The sequence below is a fragment of the Athene cunicularia genome (genome assembly GCF_003259725.1).
Source record: "Athene cunicularia isolate RWA chromosome 10 unlocalized genomic scaffold, athCun1 chr10_part1, whole genome shotgun sequence".
NCBI lineage: Eukaryota > Metazoa > Chordata > Aves > Strigiformes > Strigidae > Athene > Athene cunicularia.
The window spans coordinates 10,207,289-10,225,728 of NW_020799112.1; the positions used below are offsets into that span (position 1 = coordinate 10,207,289).

An 18,440-nucleotide genomic window follows, 5' to 3' on the forward strand; every position below is an offset into this window, starting at 1 on the left:
GGCGGGGAGGGGTGTTGGCAGAGCGGTTCCATGGTGTAATGGTTAGCACTCTGGACTCTGAATCCAGCGATCCGAGTTCAAATCTCGGTGGAACCTGAGTGTTTTATGCTCTTTTCTCTTTTTTTTTTTTTTTTTTTTTTTTTTTTTTATTCCGACCTCTTCTGCCCAAATTATAGCCAAACACTCTCCTCGCTCCCCGGGCTCCTTCACACACAGCGGTGTGACAGCCACACCTCAACCTCTTCTCTTGGCTGGCGCCCACCAGCCCTCTCCCCAGCCACGGGTGTGGGTCCCCTTCTGCCTCCCCCCCCGAGCTGCCCACAACCACCTGGAGTTTGGGGTGAGTTGGCGGGAGGCCCCCAGGAATCACAGATCCATCCAGTGAAGTGTGCCGAGAGGGGCATGCGAAGCCGATGGATCAAGAGGTGCCAAGGAGCTCTTTCACCTCGTGAGGTGCAAAGAGGCCGCGCGTGCAGGTCCCTTCCCTGCCACCATGCCACTGCCCACCCCGCTGCCCCCTTCCCAAAAGGTCGTCCCCCTCGTCTGACCCTGCACCATGGGACACACCAGCTTTGTCATCGGCTTTCCTTGGTGCAGGCTTGAGACCTAAATAGAAGAGGATAAAAATAGCACTTCTGTCCAGATGATTAAACCAAAGCCCTTAAAACTGCTCTTTTTCCACCAGCTTGTCATTAGCAGCAGCAGTATGATCGCCATCTCTGCAGTCGGTGGCTGTGTTACCGTTCCTGTGCATGGAAAGTAACCCCCCAGGCACCAGCAGCAACACTGTGCATCAGTTACTGTCTGCTAGAAAGATAACGAACCATAACGTGATCCTCTGCCATTTAAAAATAAAATAGTTCGCACTGCCTCTGAGCTTCTGAGCACAGAAAACAACGCACTAATAACAAAGACACATGACGCGTGACCACGACGTGTCACGCCGCAGGAGCATGGCGCTGCCGGTGGAGGCTCTCCAGGAGCACACAGGAGAGGTCGGAGGGGTCTGGGCTCACCCCACGTCCTGCCACCGGTGTGCCCTGGCAGATCATGCACCTCTTGCTTCTTGCAAACCCACTGAGCATTCGGAGCTTCGCATCCCCAAGGCCCTGTTCCACGTGTGCTGTGGGAATAATGGCTCATGCTAGTTCTGGAAGGGCATTGCAACGCCAGACCTCACAGGAACAGAAAGCACTCAGTGTAGCAGCCAGGTCTGTAGACATCTGCGATGTCTTGGGATTCATCCTTTTTATCTCCAGATGAACCTAGAACACCCAAAATCTTGAGTCTAAAAATGCTTGTCCTGCTCCTGCCATGCTTCTCAATCCTAGTGCATTGAATAGTGGATTAAAATTGATAACGGATACTTGTATGTGTAGTGTCTGGGGCATGTTTTAACTCTGTAGTTAAGGTTTCTATCTCACAGCCTATTTGCAGTTCTCCATTGAACTTTGCTGTTAAAAACCTATTAATTTTCACCTGATGTTTCTCAGGCCTGGTTTCATTCTTCAGAGCTGCTATTAGTTCTAAAAAAATAAAAATAGCACAGATGAAGTATTTTTAGTTATTCTCCTGCAAAAACTGTTCTCCTTTTTGTGTTTTGTGTTTTGTTTGTGAGCCTGGAAACACCCTTTATTTACATTTTTCATATGCGTAAGTGTTACTTCCTCTTGCACCAAATTGCAAATGTTCCTCATCTGGAACTGGCTTGTCCTATGCAAGACTTTCGGGCACAAAGTGAGGATAATGTCTTTCCTGGCTGAGCTAAAAAGCATTGCTGTACTACTATCACTTGTTGAAATTAAGACATTTACAGAGAAGAGGCATTTTTACCAATCATGCATGTAACATGAAAATTTCTGCAGATTGCCATGTTTATGAGCAGCAGCAGAGGTTATTTCTAGCTAAGCCTGTTTAAATGCATTTGATCGTTTATAATCTTCATGGTGAAAACTGAAACAGCAGAAAGAACTTTGCATCTGCACAAGACTCAACAGAGAGAAGGGCATGAAGATGGCATTGGACTAGCAGGGAGCTCCAGAAATTAAAGTCTTACATTCTGTTCAGACCTGGGTTAATTTTGTTCCTGTTCAGGCAAGCACCAGATGAGAATACACAAACCCTCGGGAAATGTTGCTGTCAGCACAGACTGTTTTTGGCTGCTCTGCTCTTTCTGTGTCCCCTCCCGGAGCATGCTGCTGTAGTTACGGGATGGGCTGGGACACCTCCCGTGCGTATGAAACATGGCCAAAAAGCAGAGGTCAGGCCTGAAATAACAGAGGATTGTGTGCTCTTCAGCTGACAGCTTTTAATGTGAGAACAGTCATTCAGCACTGGCATTTCTGCTGCATTAATTGCCATTAGTGTCATCCTTGTGGGAACACTAAATTCATTGCGAACCTTGAATTAGCGCTCTCTTGTAATTCTTCAGTTCGCACTTAGACACAACCATTTGCGGAGGCAGCACGTTCCAAGCAACTGGAGCAGAGACAAGGAATGATACTCAGCTGGCCCTTGGATGTTCAATTTAGCGAAGAAAAGAAGCAGAGGTCACACTCATAACTATGTATTTATGGTTCTGTTCTGGAAATTCATACAGCAGCTGCCAAAAAGGCCCCAGCTTTTGCCTCAGCAGCACCATTAACGTGCAGCTGTGTGTTAGAGCTATCATCTCTGAGCTGCTCAGCCCCAGGCTCTCTGCATCATGCTCTCCCTGCACCTGATTCTCACTTTATTTTCCCACTTTCTTCCTGACACTGACTCCTGAGGACCCAAGAGAAATCCTGGCCTAAAAAATGCCACCATCTTTGATGGCTGTAGCATTCCCACAACAAGGTCAAGGTCTCCGCAGAACACACCAGTGGTATTTGACATGGATACAGAAGAATGTGAAACAGGGATGGCCAGTATTTGCTGCTGGTCCCAGCTTTTTTGGTTCTGAAATCCCCGTTCACACTTTGCAAAGCCCATCACTTTGCAAAGCTCAGGGAAGGATTCGGAATTGGAAATCACAATAATTCAAAATTGTCCTTGAATAGCTGTTGACCCAAATTCCTGTTTCCCAGATGAAAAGGAGCCACTGGCTTCCTCGGGGCAGAATGCAGGAAGGACAAAAGCAAAGCGCCAGAACCCACTCTGTTTTATCAGAGCTGAAATATTTCCTAAGGGGGAAACCAAATCAATACTTTGCAATTTTCTGACAATACATGAATCATTGCAATTATTCAGATAATTCAAGTTTTCCAATCCAGCTGCTAAATTAGAGAAAAGCATACTCTTCCCACTCTCTACCCCCAGTTTGACATGTCAGTCAGAAAAAAACCCTTCAAGTATAAAATTCATCCACTGGAAAAAAAAAATAAAATTAATAACTCTTTTTAAAAACCTTGGACCAAATTAAAGGGTCTTATGATGTACAAGGAGTTCTATTTTTCAGGTAATTCCATGCTAGAGGTAGGAGTAATGAAAATGCATGGAGTTAATAGGAATTTTTCTGTTGATTACTCATTTGAATTCCAGCATCTGCTATATTCATTTCTAATTCTACAGCTCTAAGATGAAAAGACTATATAAGAAGAAATGGACCCAAACAAAATTCTTTTCCCTATCAGTCTTTTCTTTCCTAACCTTGGGGTTGGAACAAAAAAGGACCCAGATCTGAATAGGGACTGATGCAAAATCAAATCTCATCCTGGCTTTGTTGTTCTCTAGGGATCTCTGCAGCACTGGAGAAAGAGTGGGAAGGGAGTGGCTGTAGAAAAATTAACCATCTTCTGGAGACATTTTGTCACTAGGACAATATTAAGCTAAGCAGAAAGGAAGGAAAGTTTTCAGTATGCTTTGGGAATGGGAATTGAATGCAACAGACTCGATGACTTGGTGTTTCTTGTGATGACTGTCAAAATGAAGTCATCAGTTTCCTGCATCCATTTTGGACTCCACGCACATCTCCTTGTCTGTGTCTGCTGCCTCCAGAGACATATGAGCAAGATAATACTGGCAGTTTCAGGATAATTGCTGGCCAAGATATAATTTGAGACATGGCTCAAAATCTTCTTCCTCTTACTACACCCTGCCACAGGGTTTTATTTCCTATCTAGGGTCAAAATCTGCTTGATGTTGGTGTCACTACCAGACAACTACAACGTCAACGACAGCAGTGCAAGCATTATCACACATCCCATCATCTTCTAATTTGGATTCAAAAGACCAGCCCTAGGGAATGAAGAAGGCAGTTTGATTTCTGTGGCCAATTCATTCCCTGCTGAAAAAAACAACAGAGCTGGCTGGCTGTGCTCAGCGTGGAGATGCTTGTTGTGAAGCTGTACAATTATCCGGGGAGCCAGGCTGAGTCTATAAAACTTTGCTCATTAAGATCATTAGAGAGCTGTCAAATGGAACAACAGGGATGGCTTTGATCTGGCAGAGTACCCTTTCTCCTGTTCCCAGACCTTGGGAACCATCCAGTTCCTCATAATTTTTTTTTAAGTAATTCAAACAATACTCATTGGTTTTTTTATAGGGTGCAATAACTTCTTCAGGCAAACTGGAAGCCGTAACAGCAATAACAAGATTAATTTATTAAATAGAAACCCCGATATTTCAATGATTCTTCTATAAATATGTTCATAGTTAGTTTTGCCAAGAAAATGACAAAATGCTGCTCATAATCCCAAAGATATTCCCTACAAATCCACTAGGTGTCCTACTGTTTTCAAGCAATTAAGCTCAAGGGTTTTTTTAGGTGTTTCGCCAGTGAGGAATTAGTTTGAGTCTTTAGTGGAATTAGGTCTGGGTTGCGGGTTGAAGAAACATGTACGTATGGTTTGTGTGACACAGCAGGACATCTGGCTCACAGTGGCAGCTCTTTTGGCAAATGCCACTAATGTTTCCCACAGAGACCAACTCAAGGTTAGAGGCTGGAAGAGAAAAAGGAAAAGAATCTGCCTTCCTCTCCTGGGAATGCTAAACAAGATCCATCAGAGCCAAATCCTCTTCTCAGTCAACCTTGGGCATCTATTTATAGGACTGCTGAAGTGAGCCCAGTGCTGACCTCAAAGGTGGTGGCAACACGCGTTAACCTTCATCAGAGCCGCTCTGCACAGGCTGCAGTTTTGACATTCCTGGTCACTGTTCCAGTCCCTGACGGGCATCCTGCTGCTTGCCAGCGCTCGTGCCTGTCTGCAAAGGCCAGCACAGCACTCGCTCATGAGGTGTCCTGTCACTCCAAACACAGAGGGCATGTCAAATGCATTCTAAGAAGAGCAGGCTGAAAAATAGCCAAAGGATAATTTTCTCAACCCAGAAAATAGTTGGGGCGGAGCGTGGCCATCGGAAAGGGCCAGCTGCTTGGCTGCTCCTACATTGCACAGCCCAGAGCACACACACTGTATCAAGTTGTGCTATTTGGGACATTCCTCAACCGCCTTGGGATCTGTTTCTTGCACTGAGTCCCAGTATGGCAGTCTACAATTCTCTGAAACACTCATCTCCTAAAAAGTATCTTTCATTATTCCAGTGTCTTACAGTGTTCAGAAATGAGTATCTGCAATATATCACTAAGGGACAACTACAGGGTGTTTTAATGGTCTTGTCACTGAAGCACAACTCCCATTCTGTATAAACCCTATAGCCCACCCTCCACAGAGCAGTGATTGTTGCATTTGCAAACACCCCTCCCATTCACTCTAGTTTCACAGGGGTGCCACAACTTGAATTTAACCCAGATCTATGTGAGGCAAGTGAGGAGGAAATCAGGTTTGTTTTCTATTTAAAACATGCCAGAGGCAAAGATGCTCTCAAACAATGAGGTTATCTCCTTTTTCAGTAGGTGCTTCTGGTCAGAAATACTGCCCATGGCTATTGGCTGTGAAAATAGGCACCAGGCAAGGTATCAGCACCAGTTTAATGGCAAGCTGCAAGGGGAAATCAGAGGGGGAACAAGAGCCTCCTGTCCTTGGCCCACCAGGATTCCTTGCCATCAGGCACTGCGCATCACGGGAAGTGCCTAGCATCTGTCCTGTGCCATGTGTTACTGCACTGCCTCTATTTCTTGCGATTTGTGTTGAAGGTATGACAGTCGTTTTCCTGACAACCTGCAAGAAGAAAAGATACTCCAATCTTCCGACTGTATGTATATATAGATACCTGCTGTAGTACCATCCATATGCAGTATGTACCATATGCTAACTGTGAAAGAGTTTAACCTGGTCCAGCGCATGTGTTTGCTGTTATACATAACAAATACCTCAAGCCTTGCCATGATTCAGTGCATTATGCATGGGAGCCATCTGGTCCCGTAGCTGAAGAAGCAAACTGAAAATTTGATAAAAGCATAAACAGTCACAATGAGAGAGACTGAAAAGATGTGTTGATATTCCAAGCAGGAGTCTCCTTCCATGAGGGCTAATCTCATCACCCATTGCCTCTTGCCTGCTCCTTTGTCTGGAAAGCTGTTGCCAGACAGGTTGCACTCTCAGTTCTGTGAGTACGCACACCTTTGGGATGCTACAAACACATTTCCTGTGCTTGAGCAAATGTTCTGGGACAAGATTTTTCTCGGTAGCCAGCTGTGCAGTGAGCAAGATGTGCAAGATGTTTGGAGCACAGCTTATTTTATGGAGCTTGGATTGGTCAAGAATTCTCGCTGGTTTAAAATGCACTCTCGATTATGATTAGTCATTAATATTGTCTCACTTCTGTGCAGAATTACAGTTTATGCCTTAGAAGACTGAAATGAGGTCCATCTCAGCTTCCCTAAATGTTCTCAGTCCTGGAGTGGAGATGTATTTTGGAGAGACTGGAGCAACAAGGAGTTTGGTGCAGTGAATGGCGTAGAGTTTGGAATGGTTTGGATTTGGCCAAGAGTTTGTGTATAACTTGGCCAGAATACTGTGTTACTAAAACTGGCTTGTTTAGATTTTGGAGCCAGACCAGGTTTCCCCCATTCTGACCCTGTTTTTTGATATTTGGAGGTCACAGGGAGGGAAGGCAGACAGGAGATGCCTATTTTAGTACATCTCTGCAGGGAATGCACACACTTCAGACAGGTACACATTTGTTTCCTCTGACACTGAATTAATGGGAATTGATGTATTGATTCTGCAATTCTTCTAAAGATTGCTTCAGGTTTTGGCCTGTTTCCAAGCTGGTTAGATGCAGTGTGCACACAGTTCAAGACAGATATTTAATTATTCTAATATAAATACAGTTTTAAAAATTCAGTTCCCTGTGAAATCCAGAAGACAATAATAGCATTATCATCATGCAAATAATGTAGCCTTTCCTGCTTTATATAGTCTGTTTTTGTGCCCAGCTACCCCTTCTGGCTTAATACAACCCAGCCCCTCCAAAATCACAGAATTATTAAGATATTTGCCACTACTGAAAATTCATTCAGTATTTTTCATCTTGTTCTTACCTGTTTGAGAGTACACTGTTCAGAGCAAATGCAATCTGCTGTTCTGTGTTTGTGGAGAGTATTCAGGATTATGGTAGGGCTCTGCCAGAATGAATGTTACTGGCACCACTATTATTATTGCTGTTGTTATCATTATTGTTGTTGTTATTAAACAATAATAACCTGTCAGTCATTTGCCAGTCTCAAGGGTTAAAATCTACTGCTTTGTGGATATTCCCACATTTAACTAACTAAATACTGGCAAAGTATCCACCTCATACACAATGTTTTTAGACTATCAGAACATCTCTGTGCCAGGTAAATTCCTGGTCCCAAAAAGAGAAAGCATCTTGTATTAGGGATGGAGTAAGAGTCTTGCATTTTCTTGCTTTGATCAGCGTGTCTCTGCTTTTATGATCTCACTAGGAAAGTTACTTGATGTTTCTTTATTTTGAGTGTCAGCATGGCTCCTGCAAATGTTTGAAGTCATCTTTGTATTTCATTTCTTTTCTGGCAAAGCAGCATCCATCTGCAGTTCAAGAATAGAATGTATAAAAAACTGCATACGACTTCAAAGCACAGAACATAGAATTTCTGGGCAAAATTCTTTTCTCAGTTACACTTACATAACTCTGGAGTAGTCTCTTCATCTTTCTCATTGCTACCCTGAAACGCATTTTCATTTCGTTGTGTCAGATCCAAAGGATCTACCATATATGGCTAAATCCGATTTCATCACAACTGTTGTAATTTCCTAGGCAAACTTACAATCTCAGAGGAAGTACCTAAAGATGCATTTACAGTACATGGGCCTCAATACTCTAAGAAATATGCTGCTGGCAGTTCTCTGTTAGTAGTTTTCGATGCAAATAAAAATACTATGTAGGTGGAGAACTGCTGAACTATCTGGAGCAGAGATTTTCTCTACATACACAAGCAGAGAATCTGCACTGCATGGCTGAGCTCTTTTTTAAAGCATCCTGTTCAACAGCTCTTTCTTTAAACAAATAAAAATAGTTTGCTCTAAATGGTTTGGTATTTATTTTGTATAACTCTGTTCCTTGGCTGTCCATGCTATAGAAATGTTGTTTTCTACAAGAAGACAGATTGCCTGGACTGGAAGCCTCAGCCCCAATTCAGGGAAGCACATGGTTTCCTTACAGAGATTATGATGATTATAATTACTATTCAGTATATGGTGCAATTGTTTTTGGTGTTTAAAAGAGAACAAAACAAAACAAAGCAAAACAGTTTTGGAAAGGAAAACAGAACATTAGAAAAAAATATTAGTAAAATGGGAAGTGGTTGACCTTCAGGAGATAACTCCCATCTGCAGTGACTGCTATCCAGGTTTCTAGTCATCAGAAAAGGGAAAGAAAAAAATCCCATTAAATATCCCAATATTTATTTGGAAAATAACGCACCTCCTTTTCTGTAGGTATAACATTTTTACATCTCCTGTTCAACAGCTGCTAGTGTCAAAGGCCAAGCAAGCAGTCCATGGAATGCAGAGCCTGAAGTTTCTCGGCTGCCGCTGAAGGCAAAACCATCTAAAGCTGTAGCAGATGTTCGCTTGCTTCCTGTCTGCTTATCAGCCCTGCAAAGACACTTGGTTTTTATACTTGTTATGCCAAGTGTAACTATGGAGATCTAATACAAGCTGCGCAATAGCGATACAGTGAATAGTTCTTTACGTATTTGGTTATGAATGATCAAGCAAAACATTATGGTTTCTAAGAACTCCCTCAAATTTTTCCATATGTGCATTAGTCATTCCCCTTGTATGACAAGAAAATGACAGTGTACAAAGTAGTTTAAGAAATGCAGCATTACTGTGGCTCTATAATGTTTAATTTAAATACCATTAATGAATTGTCACTAACTGGACCTTCCATAGGACCCCTTCCAGTTTGACCTGCCCTTTCTATTGGGACTGTTGTCAGAGAGGAGTCGATGCAATGCATTTATGTTACAGAAACTGAACAACAGATATATGCTGTGCTTGATGTTAGTTGCAGGCTTTAGGTTCAAAAAACCCCTAAATTAGCATCTGCTGGATTACATTTCTATGGTGAAATTCTTCACTGACTTCAGTTCACATCCCTTTGTATAGTGGGCAGAGAGAAGATGTTGGTTTGGCCTCAGTGTGCTCACATTTTATATGTTGTTTCTAGTACACTGAAACAAGAAGTGGTATATCCCAACCAACTATATTCCTCCAAGGCCTTGAATACACCACAGAAGAGGGTTCTTAACTGTCACTTTAAAAAGCAGTTACACTAAATATTTTGTTGTTGCACCTCAGCAGTTTTAATTTCTGTTTGTATTCATTATGAGCTCCTGTAAATTATAACTTTAAGATTAATGACTATATGCAAGCGTTAAAACAGTGTTCAATCTATTTTAGGGCTTTGAGCTTGTTTAATAAGACTGATGCATTTAAATTGATATACATTCCCAGTACAGGCAAGACCCAGGGCAATTAAGTTTATTACCTAATAGACAGGAGATCTTTTTCCTCCATGAAATAGAAGTAATAAAGGAATTTATATAAATCCTAGGACAGATGTTTTTGCTTCAAGAGTAACAGAAAAGGATGGGTTTGGGATGGTTTCTCTGACTGTGTTGAAATTGGAAACCAAAAGCGACAGCTTTGGCCTGTCACTGGTAGACATGGTTATAACCATGGGAAACAAAAGGTTTCAGAGCAAGAGTGGCTCTGCTGGTGTTCACATTTCATGTAACTCTATCAAGGAAAAAGAGCACCAGGTAGCCATTATTGCTAATTCTAAAATGTTGATCACATTGCATATCTGTGTTGACCTGAAAAATGCAAATAGTGGGCACAGTGCTTCCTTGAGTAGTCCTTCTACAGGTGGCAATCTGTTGTATTACAACATTAAGCCCCATGCCCTTGAAGGAAATTAAGCCCTTTGGGATGACTGGTTCCAGGGCAAGTAGGTATGGATATGCTTTTGAGAAAATGATCTTCCATATAGAAGCTGTAAACCTAAATTTCAGTCACTTCCTTTGCCCAAAGGCAAGCAATGACAAGGCAATGCATGAAGCAAAAGAGAAAAGTTGTTGAAAATGAAGATATCGGGAGCTCTATGCAAAGGACAGATTTGCAGGCAAAGATGCATTTGGTGAATGCAGTGATGGAAATTGCCTGAAGCATCTGGAAAAACACCACAAGAAGTATGAAGGTGAAACAGCATGAGGCGAAGAAAGTGGACCCAGGGATTAAACTTGTATGAGTTGGGAATGTGGAGGAGGAAAACACAATCCTTTGGGTGAATTCCTGGAAGGGATGTAGTAAATATATTACAAAAGCAACACATTGGTACTATGACTGGATAAGGGATTTTTCAGTTGAAGTATTTGAAAGTAAAGCTCAGCATTTAGACTTAGACTGTAAGGAGCAGCCCAGTAGGAAGCAGGATGGATGAGATGGCTTAACAGGGCTTCATTGTAGTCAAATTAATTCAGTTTAAATAATTAATTCTCTTTTAAATTGACTCTACTCTGCACACTTGACATTTTGGAAAAGCTGCCATTGCCTGGCCTTCTGGTAAATGCTTTTGCATCTGTTTTCCATTGTTTCCTTCTTGAAAAAAATCCTTGTCACTAACAGGAACCATCAGCAGCATGGAACAAATTGACTTGCCAAGAACATTTCCTCCAATTTCATTATTTATACTGGAAGTATTCTTTTTTGTATTGAGTCAGACTGTGATTTTAAAAAATCGCTGTATATTAAGATGGTTTTGTACTGTCATGAGTCAAATTCAAACTTGGTTGCGTGAATTACTTGCATTTCATCAACATTTGGTCCTACTTTTTTCAAGGAGGTGATCAGGCAGTTTAATTAATCCACAGTTCTCTCGGCCTACTTCATTATATAGAGCTCCTTACTGTTGAAGCAGAGTGCCTCCCCCAGGTATGAATCAGATCAAATATATCAGTCTCTCTTCTGCTGTTAGCACATCGATTTTGAGACTTAAGTGGATGAGATTGAGTGGATCCATACCATTATTTAGAGCAGCCTGGGTTAAACAAATAGGTTCTGTATTTTATCTCAAGGTGCTTTGGTTTGTGTTCACTGTCATCTCCATTGTCAGCTCCAGGTTGTGTAGCTCCAGTTGCTAAGTGTTCATCTCCTTTAAACTGCTATGGTAGGTGGCAGTGTTACTATGGCAAAGGAATACAAACGTAAGTTTGAGTTCTGACTGCACAAGGGGTCCGTTGAGGTTAGGGGCTCCTTCAGGTAAGCTGGACCAAACCCTCAGAGAGCTCAGAAAAGGGCAGAAGCTTGGTCTGACCTATATCCATGGTGACTCACCAGTGAGATTTAGTGTTGTTACTTTGTTTTGCCTCTGTTTCTCAGCAGTTCCTCACATTTTAAACAAGGACACTCTTACCTAACCAAATCGATAGATGAGTATAATTAGGACCTGATATAATAAGGCCAGTATTTGTAATAATATGAGGGAACATTCCAAAGCAGTTACAGAAGAAAAGAATTTCAGATAATTAGGAGAGGAGTTGGGCAGTGATACAGATTTTAAAAGTACCCAAGATACAATAACAAATACTAAAAATATCTATAATGAGATGAAATCCCCATGACTCAGTACTTGAGACAACCTCCTTTCTCTAGGAATTAGTAAGAAAATCATCCAAACAGGGTAGATTGTGGTGTATCATCTTACTCTGGTGGTCTTACACTTACACTTCAAAGAAGTATCTTACACTGAAGAAGGATAGACACGGGTCTGACTTAACAGGGCAATTGCAATAATTTTTTTGTGTATGTTCTGTAGCTATAGCTTTTTTTAAATTGGTTGTTTTGTTTCTACCTAGAAAAAATTCTAATAATAAACACTCTGGATCTTGAATGGCAAAAGCACTGACAGCAGGGCCTGAGATGCATTCTTTTAGTCAACAAGGACATATTTTTAAGTAGGAGTGACTCTCTAGCTAATAGTCAAGGAGTGACAAATCTAGCTTGCAAATGGAAAGGTGGAAGTGCCATTTCCTTCTTCTTTTTCTTTTCTGCATAATGTGTTTTCTGACTAGATGCAAAATTTTGAAATTACTGTAAATACTGAAAGCATTTTCAGATAAAGAAGTATTATTCTGAAAAGTATTTGAAATGCTGTAGAGTTTTGGAAAAGCAGAAAAGTGCTATGAGAACATCAGCTATAATCTGGGTCAGATTTTCAGTGCAGATGTGTCAGATGCAATTTCTTGGAAACCCTCCATGGCAGTTAGTAAGAAGAGTGACCCAATGTTTTCTCACCATACAAAATAACTGTTCTGTTCAGTGATGTCATGGGGATGAAGCACCGCTTGTATTTCCAAAGTGCTGTCCTGTTTAAGCTTGTTCAAGAGCAGAGATTTTTCTCTCGGAACAGTTTCAAACAGGGAGTCGAGCAAATCTCTGGTACATCTTGATTTATCTCAATCTGGCTTGTCAGTTTTCTGAATTTTAATGATCTGGGTTTATTTCCAGATAATGACTGTTTAAGTAAATGAGATGCCTTATAAATAAAGATGGAAATTATTCCATAATATTAATTACAGGCTTTATGGTTCAAATACTTAATATATTAAAGGCAAATGGTGATGTCATTTGTCTCTGAGTTTATTAGTTTTTTTGGTGGTTTGTTTTATTTTAATCTGATTTACATATGTTGGACAGTGTTTCCTGAACTAACGCAAGCTGTGTTATGTGCCTGGATAGACCAAAGGATATTGAAGGACAATAAAAAACAAAATGCATCATACAGTGGCAGCAGTAAATGGAAAGCCATATTTCAGAGTGGTTTTGTCTAAGAATCAAAGAAATTAGTTTTACTTGGAGAATCTCAGCTTGTCTTGTTAGCCATTTCCTCAAAAATGACATAGTTTTAAATTAATTATAATCCTTTGCACTTCTATAGTTGCTTCTCTTGAGAATCTCAATAGTGCTCTACAAACATTAATTAAGCCTAATAGTACTCCTGAGAAGTGGTTAACTGATAGATATACTTCACTTAACCCATCATGATATAAGTGATCTCTACAACAAAATACAAAAACTTTAAACAGCAGGACTACACAAGAGTTTTGAGCCTAAAATAAATAACTTAGACAAAACTGTGGGGAACATTTAGATACAGGGAATACAATTACTTGGCCTAGGCACTGAAGATAAATAATAAGGTACTGAGATCTCTAGTGAAGGAAAGTAGTTTATATCTAATGTGAGAGAAAATACCCACAGCACCACAGTATCACATGGTGTGACTCTGGATGATGAATTGGACTGATTCAGAGAAAAGACTGCTATTTGCAGAAATCACCTCCAGATGGGCCGGAGAGCCTGAGTCCAAATCGAACCTTTAAGGCTGATGCATGAACAGCAGCGATAGCAGTGAGGTCCTTACTCTCACCCCTGGGGGTACAAAGGCTGCTGAAAATAGCAACAAAACAGCGGTATCAGTGTGTACACTTACAGCCTGAGACTGCTATTTTTGCTGGTGAATCTGCATGCATAATTTCCTTCCTGATATTACTCCACAAAGAGAAGCTTTTGTTATCTTGCCTTACTGATGAGAGCAATACTTAAGACGGGTTAGCACTGAACAAGCAACAGGTTGTTTTTGGTAGATGCATTAGGACTTGGATCATCCTCAAGCAACTCTTCTGCTTTCCCATTCTCAAAAAATCTGCTGCAAATATTTATTTCGGAGCTTCAAGTCTCTACAGGAAGAGCCATTCCAGAAATATGCTCCAGCTGTACACATTTATTTGCCCGCTAACAACAGAAGAAGAGGTATGGCATCACTTGCTTGATACCCCTACCCGCAGCAACACAGCAAAGCACAGTGTTAACTGTTTTCTCACCGATTAATACCAACTGCCATCCACTGGGTCTGTTATCATTTGATATTTGATAGTTGCTCCAATGCCTTGTGAATAGTTTTAGCATTTGTTGAGGGAAACTTTATGATGCACAGTCTAAATTCTCAGACGCACACTCTGAAATCCTGAGGAAGCAAATCAGCACTGAAAAGTGAAATGATGAGTTTGCATCAGATTTTTATTTATAGAAATGACTTGGAAACATTTGGGTCTCCTCTTTGCATACATTTTCTTTCCTTTTTGTTTCCCAGCATTTCTGTGCTTTTGGGACTACAAACTCTCACGTAAACATTGGCAATAAATCCTTGCTGAGAAAGACTACCTGCTGGAGAAAAATCTGCTCATTTTATCCAAGTGGAATGCCTACACTCTGCAATTAGACTTTATCCTTACTCATATACAATAACATTCTTTATCTGCATTTTGTGAATTGTAATTCATGACATACATGACACACCTAATGAACCCCCCTGAAGTGCTGCTCCTGAGTTGAGTGGCCTTTGGATCAGGACCTGTGCTCGCTTCATCTCCCCGTATTTTTAGCTGCTTCAGTAAGTTGCTTATCTACAGAAGGGTCTGAAACCTCCTTTTCTTTTTTTTTTTTTTTTTTTTTTTTTATTGCCTCTTTTATAATTTATAATCAGTAGTTTCCCTGGAGTGCAAAAAGCTTTTCAGAAATACTATACTTGCAGCAGTAAGAGGAGGGGTAACTGCACTGTTGAACTGCTGCCTCATAATATTTAAATACTTTATTATTTCATAATCTGTCCTAGAAGCTTTCCAAGCAGAGACAGTCTCTTTATGTCAAAAGGGATAAGTTCCAGATTTTCAAATATGCATATATCAAAAACCCCATGAAGATGTTTCAACATTTTCAGCATGATTCCAGCTTGCCAAAGGCTCCATTTCATCGCATAACCTTCCGGATGTAGATCCATTACAGCACCGTAAAGTGGGTTACTGGACAGGGTAAGGCAATTCATCCACTGAAATGCAGAGTGTTGTTTTGCCAGTTACATGGTTTATAATTATCCATTATCATTATTTTTACAGTTATTTTTACCAAGGTTACAGATAGGTCATGTCTCTGAAAGATGTTCTGTTGGGTTCTTTTGGAGCCTCATTCTTCCCTCCTGTAGACATAAATGAGCAGCGCACATAGCACAGCCAACAGAGTTCAAAAGGAATAAAACTGCTAAGAAAGTGAACAGATCAAGCCCCAAATTGAACTACTGTGAATAGTAATAACTGCTTTTTTTTTTTTTTTTTTTTTTTTTAGCACTGCTGAAGCCTTATGAGTTATTAGTCAAATCTCACAATCCTGGGACAAAGTCTGTTAAAACCATGTCCTGGGACAGGCTTCTCCATTCCATTCCTGGCTCTGTCACTGACCATCTGCCACTTGTCCTTTGCCTTGCCTGAGTTTACCCGTGTGTAAAATGCACTTAAAATAAGCTAAACCATACTTTGAAAATTACTTCAGTGCCACAAGCTAGAAATTTGGGGCTGCAACATGGCAAAAAAATGGTTCTGTGGTTGTCAGTCCATAGAAACCCTGAACGTCTCCCTGGGTGCTCTCCTGAGGAGGCTAAATCTGGCTGACAGTGCTCCACCCTGCACTTGAGAGGCAGCAGAATATCACATTAAGCATGCTTGATGCCTGCCCACCTGCAGTACATGCAGTTGCTAACTTGTTTAATTAATTTACTATGCACAACAAGAATCTGATCCAACACTAACTGGAATTAATAGGAAGACTTCTGTTGACTTAATGATCTTGGGGTCGGTCTCCACATGCGTGCAGAGACCACTGCCTAGAGATCCCTGAAGTCCCCACAAAGGGAAAGGCTTTGTTTGACTGACACATAGACACGTCTCTGCGCAATGAGCCTGCAGGAGCTGGGCACACAGCAGATCTGTCTCTGCCTGTACAGTAACACTATTCACCAATGCTGCTCTTTATTCAGAAATAAATACAGCACCATAGTCATTTTTCACAGACCCTTTCACACGTAGCTTTAGACAAGCCTTAATGTGGAAAATGGATGACAAGCTATGCAGGAAAGCTTTGCGGCTAGATGTAAGTTAGGAATGGTAACTTGATAAAGGTGGTGACAAGCTAATAATGAAATGGAACATTGCAATTAAACGTGCTGGTGGGGAAGAAAGTGTGCCACAGCCAAGAGAGAGTGAGCAGCAGGTAGGTCAGGGAGAGAAAGCAGAAGAGGCTTGATGGAATAGGATGGGAAGGAGGGGGAGATGTAAGAACAGGAAAGACAGGACAGAGATAAGCACTGTGTTAGCTGTGATGGTAGGATTGGGCAGAAACTGTTTAGTGGTTTTTTTATCAGGCTTTGCATGGTGAGATCCATGTCCCTGACTGCAATTTGTTGACATTGACACAATATGTAATTAAATGCAGATAAGTCCTAGAAGGACAGAAAAGGTGGAGGGAAACAAACAGGTCGGGCTATAAACTAACAGCAAATCAAAGATGTCTACACCAAGTTTTACCTATGACATGAGCCGAAAAGTATGAAGACTGACACAGAATGTTTAAGAATTACATTTCTGTAAAATTTAAGTTTCCCTTAGAAATAGTCGAGAGTATGTTAATGGTTATGAACCTAAACTCTGAGAGGTGAACAAGTCATACAACAATGCAGTGATTTTGCCTTAGTATACATGCAGCTGAAACAATACTCTTAGAAGTAGGAACAGACCCATTAATCTTGGATGTTAACGCGGAAGCCTAAAAATTATGCCTACATGAAAAATGAGCAAGGTCAGAGAGCACAGTCTGAATATCAAAAATTACTAACACAAGCCAGAAGATGGACTTAATTATTGCTATTTATTTGAAAAACATTTCCAGGATTAAAGTATACCAAAAATTGTCAGATGATTTAGAAAAAATTCTACAAGCACACTACATAATTTAAAGGCTCACTGCAGAATGCAGACCAGCTTGCTGCAAAAAAATAATGAGGTTCTGGGTTCTTGATCTCTCACCCCACTGCATATTGTTGAGAGACGACTTTATGGATGTGGCTACAAATGCATTTTATATAGAAATACTAGGAATGAGCTATGTTGTTCTCGGAGTCCCTGCCTGGGATAGGGGTTTGACACATTCTTTACTCAGTTTGCTGTCCGTTGAGAAAAAAAATAAGAGACAGACTAAGCTCACAAATATCAAACCTGGCAGCACAAAGCTGTGTCTGCATGTGCAGGCTTGCACATGGGTGCTTCTGCCTGGGTAGAGACTGGCTTGTGTCAGGCACTCCGTTTCCTACATGGGGGGTAGGAGCAGTATTTCTCCTATAAACTGTCATATTAATAAAAGCATGTGGGGGAAAAAAGTCTTATTTAGTATTTTTTGCTTTTATATTCTCCTATTTGATCAGATTTTTCAGAGGCATGAGGTCAACCAATATAGGAGGTTTGAACTTACTAAACATTTACAGTTCAAATTCAGAACTTCATGCCAATTTTCTGTCTTTGTAACGAGCCACATCTAAACCCTCGAGCCAAACGTCCAGAACTGAGGGAAGCTTGAATTCAAAGCCAAAATTGTATGGTTGGAGCCTATCTCTAAACATCACTTCAAAAATAGCACACTGGCATAAAATTTTGAAACCCAGGGTTGCAGTACACAAGGAGCCAAAAAAGTAGTATTTCTGTGTGTCGGTGCAAGCAGGAGGACTCATTTTGTTGTGCTCAGCAACATCTTGACACGCCGCACTAATCTTAGCCGCACGCTCTTAAAAGATTATTTTTGTCTCGGGGTTCTTTTCTAGTCTTTGATGCAACAACCCGGTGCGGGTTACATCAAGCCTGCAGAAAATCCCCCGTTTTCTCTTCCCTTGTTTTCCAGACAGCCGGCACCTCCTCCGGGTCCTGCCGACGGGCGCCGCAGGTGAGCGAAAAACTGGCGTATTTGGGCCGGAGATTAATTTCTGTTTAAATTAAAGGTGCTGCCGGTGGGCGGGAGATGCTGCAGGGGGGAGTGGGTGAACAGGGTCGGAGCTGCGGTCTGCGCGCGGTATCTCGGGCTGTGCCGAGGGGCTTTCACGGAGGGCGTCCCGCTCCCCGCCTCACGGCCCAGCGCCGCGCCGAGGGGGGAGCAGGC

At 41.4% G+C, this 18,440-nt stretch overlaps 2 protein-coding genes and 1 non-coding gene across 4 annotated transcripts in view; 2 read left to right on the top strand and 1 right to left on the bottom strand.

Annotated features, from left to right (window-relative positions):
• RAB11A (RAB11A, member RAS oncogene family) overlaps window positions 1–18,440 on the bottom strand; it is a 37,751-nt gene that overhangs the window by 18,887 nt on the left and 424 nt on the right. The gene's annotated exons all lie outside the window — the stretch shown is intronic.
• On the top strand, window positions 25–96 carry TRNAQ-CUG. Its single transcript has one exon. It is a non-coding gene; the product is annotated as a tRNA-Gln (tRNA).
• DENND4A (DENN domain containing 4A) overlaps window positions 17,890–18,440 on the top strand; it is a 56,333-nt gene continuing 55,782 nt past the window's right edge. Inside the window, exon 1 of one of the 2 annotated variants that reach the window (XM_026855594.1) lies at window positions 17,890–18,227. The gene's annotated coding sequence lies outside the window, so the exon portion shown is untranslated. The remainder of the gene's footprint in view (window positions 18,228–18,440) is intronic. The other variant, XM_026855596.1, reaches the window with a different exon arrangement.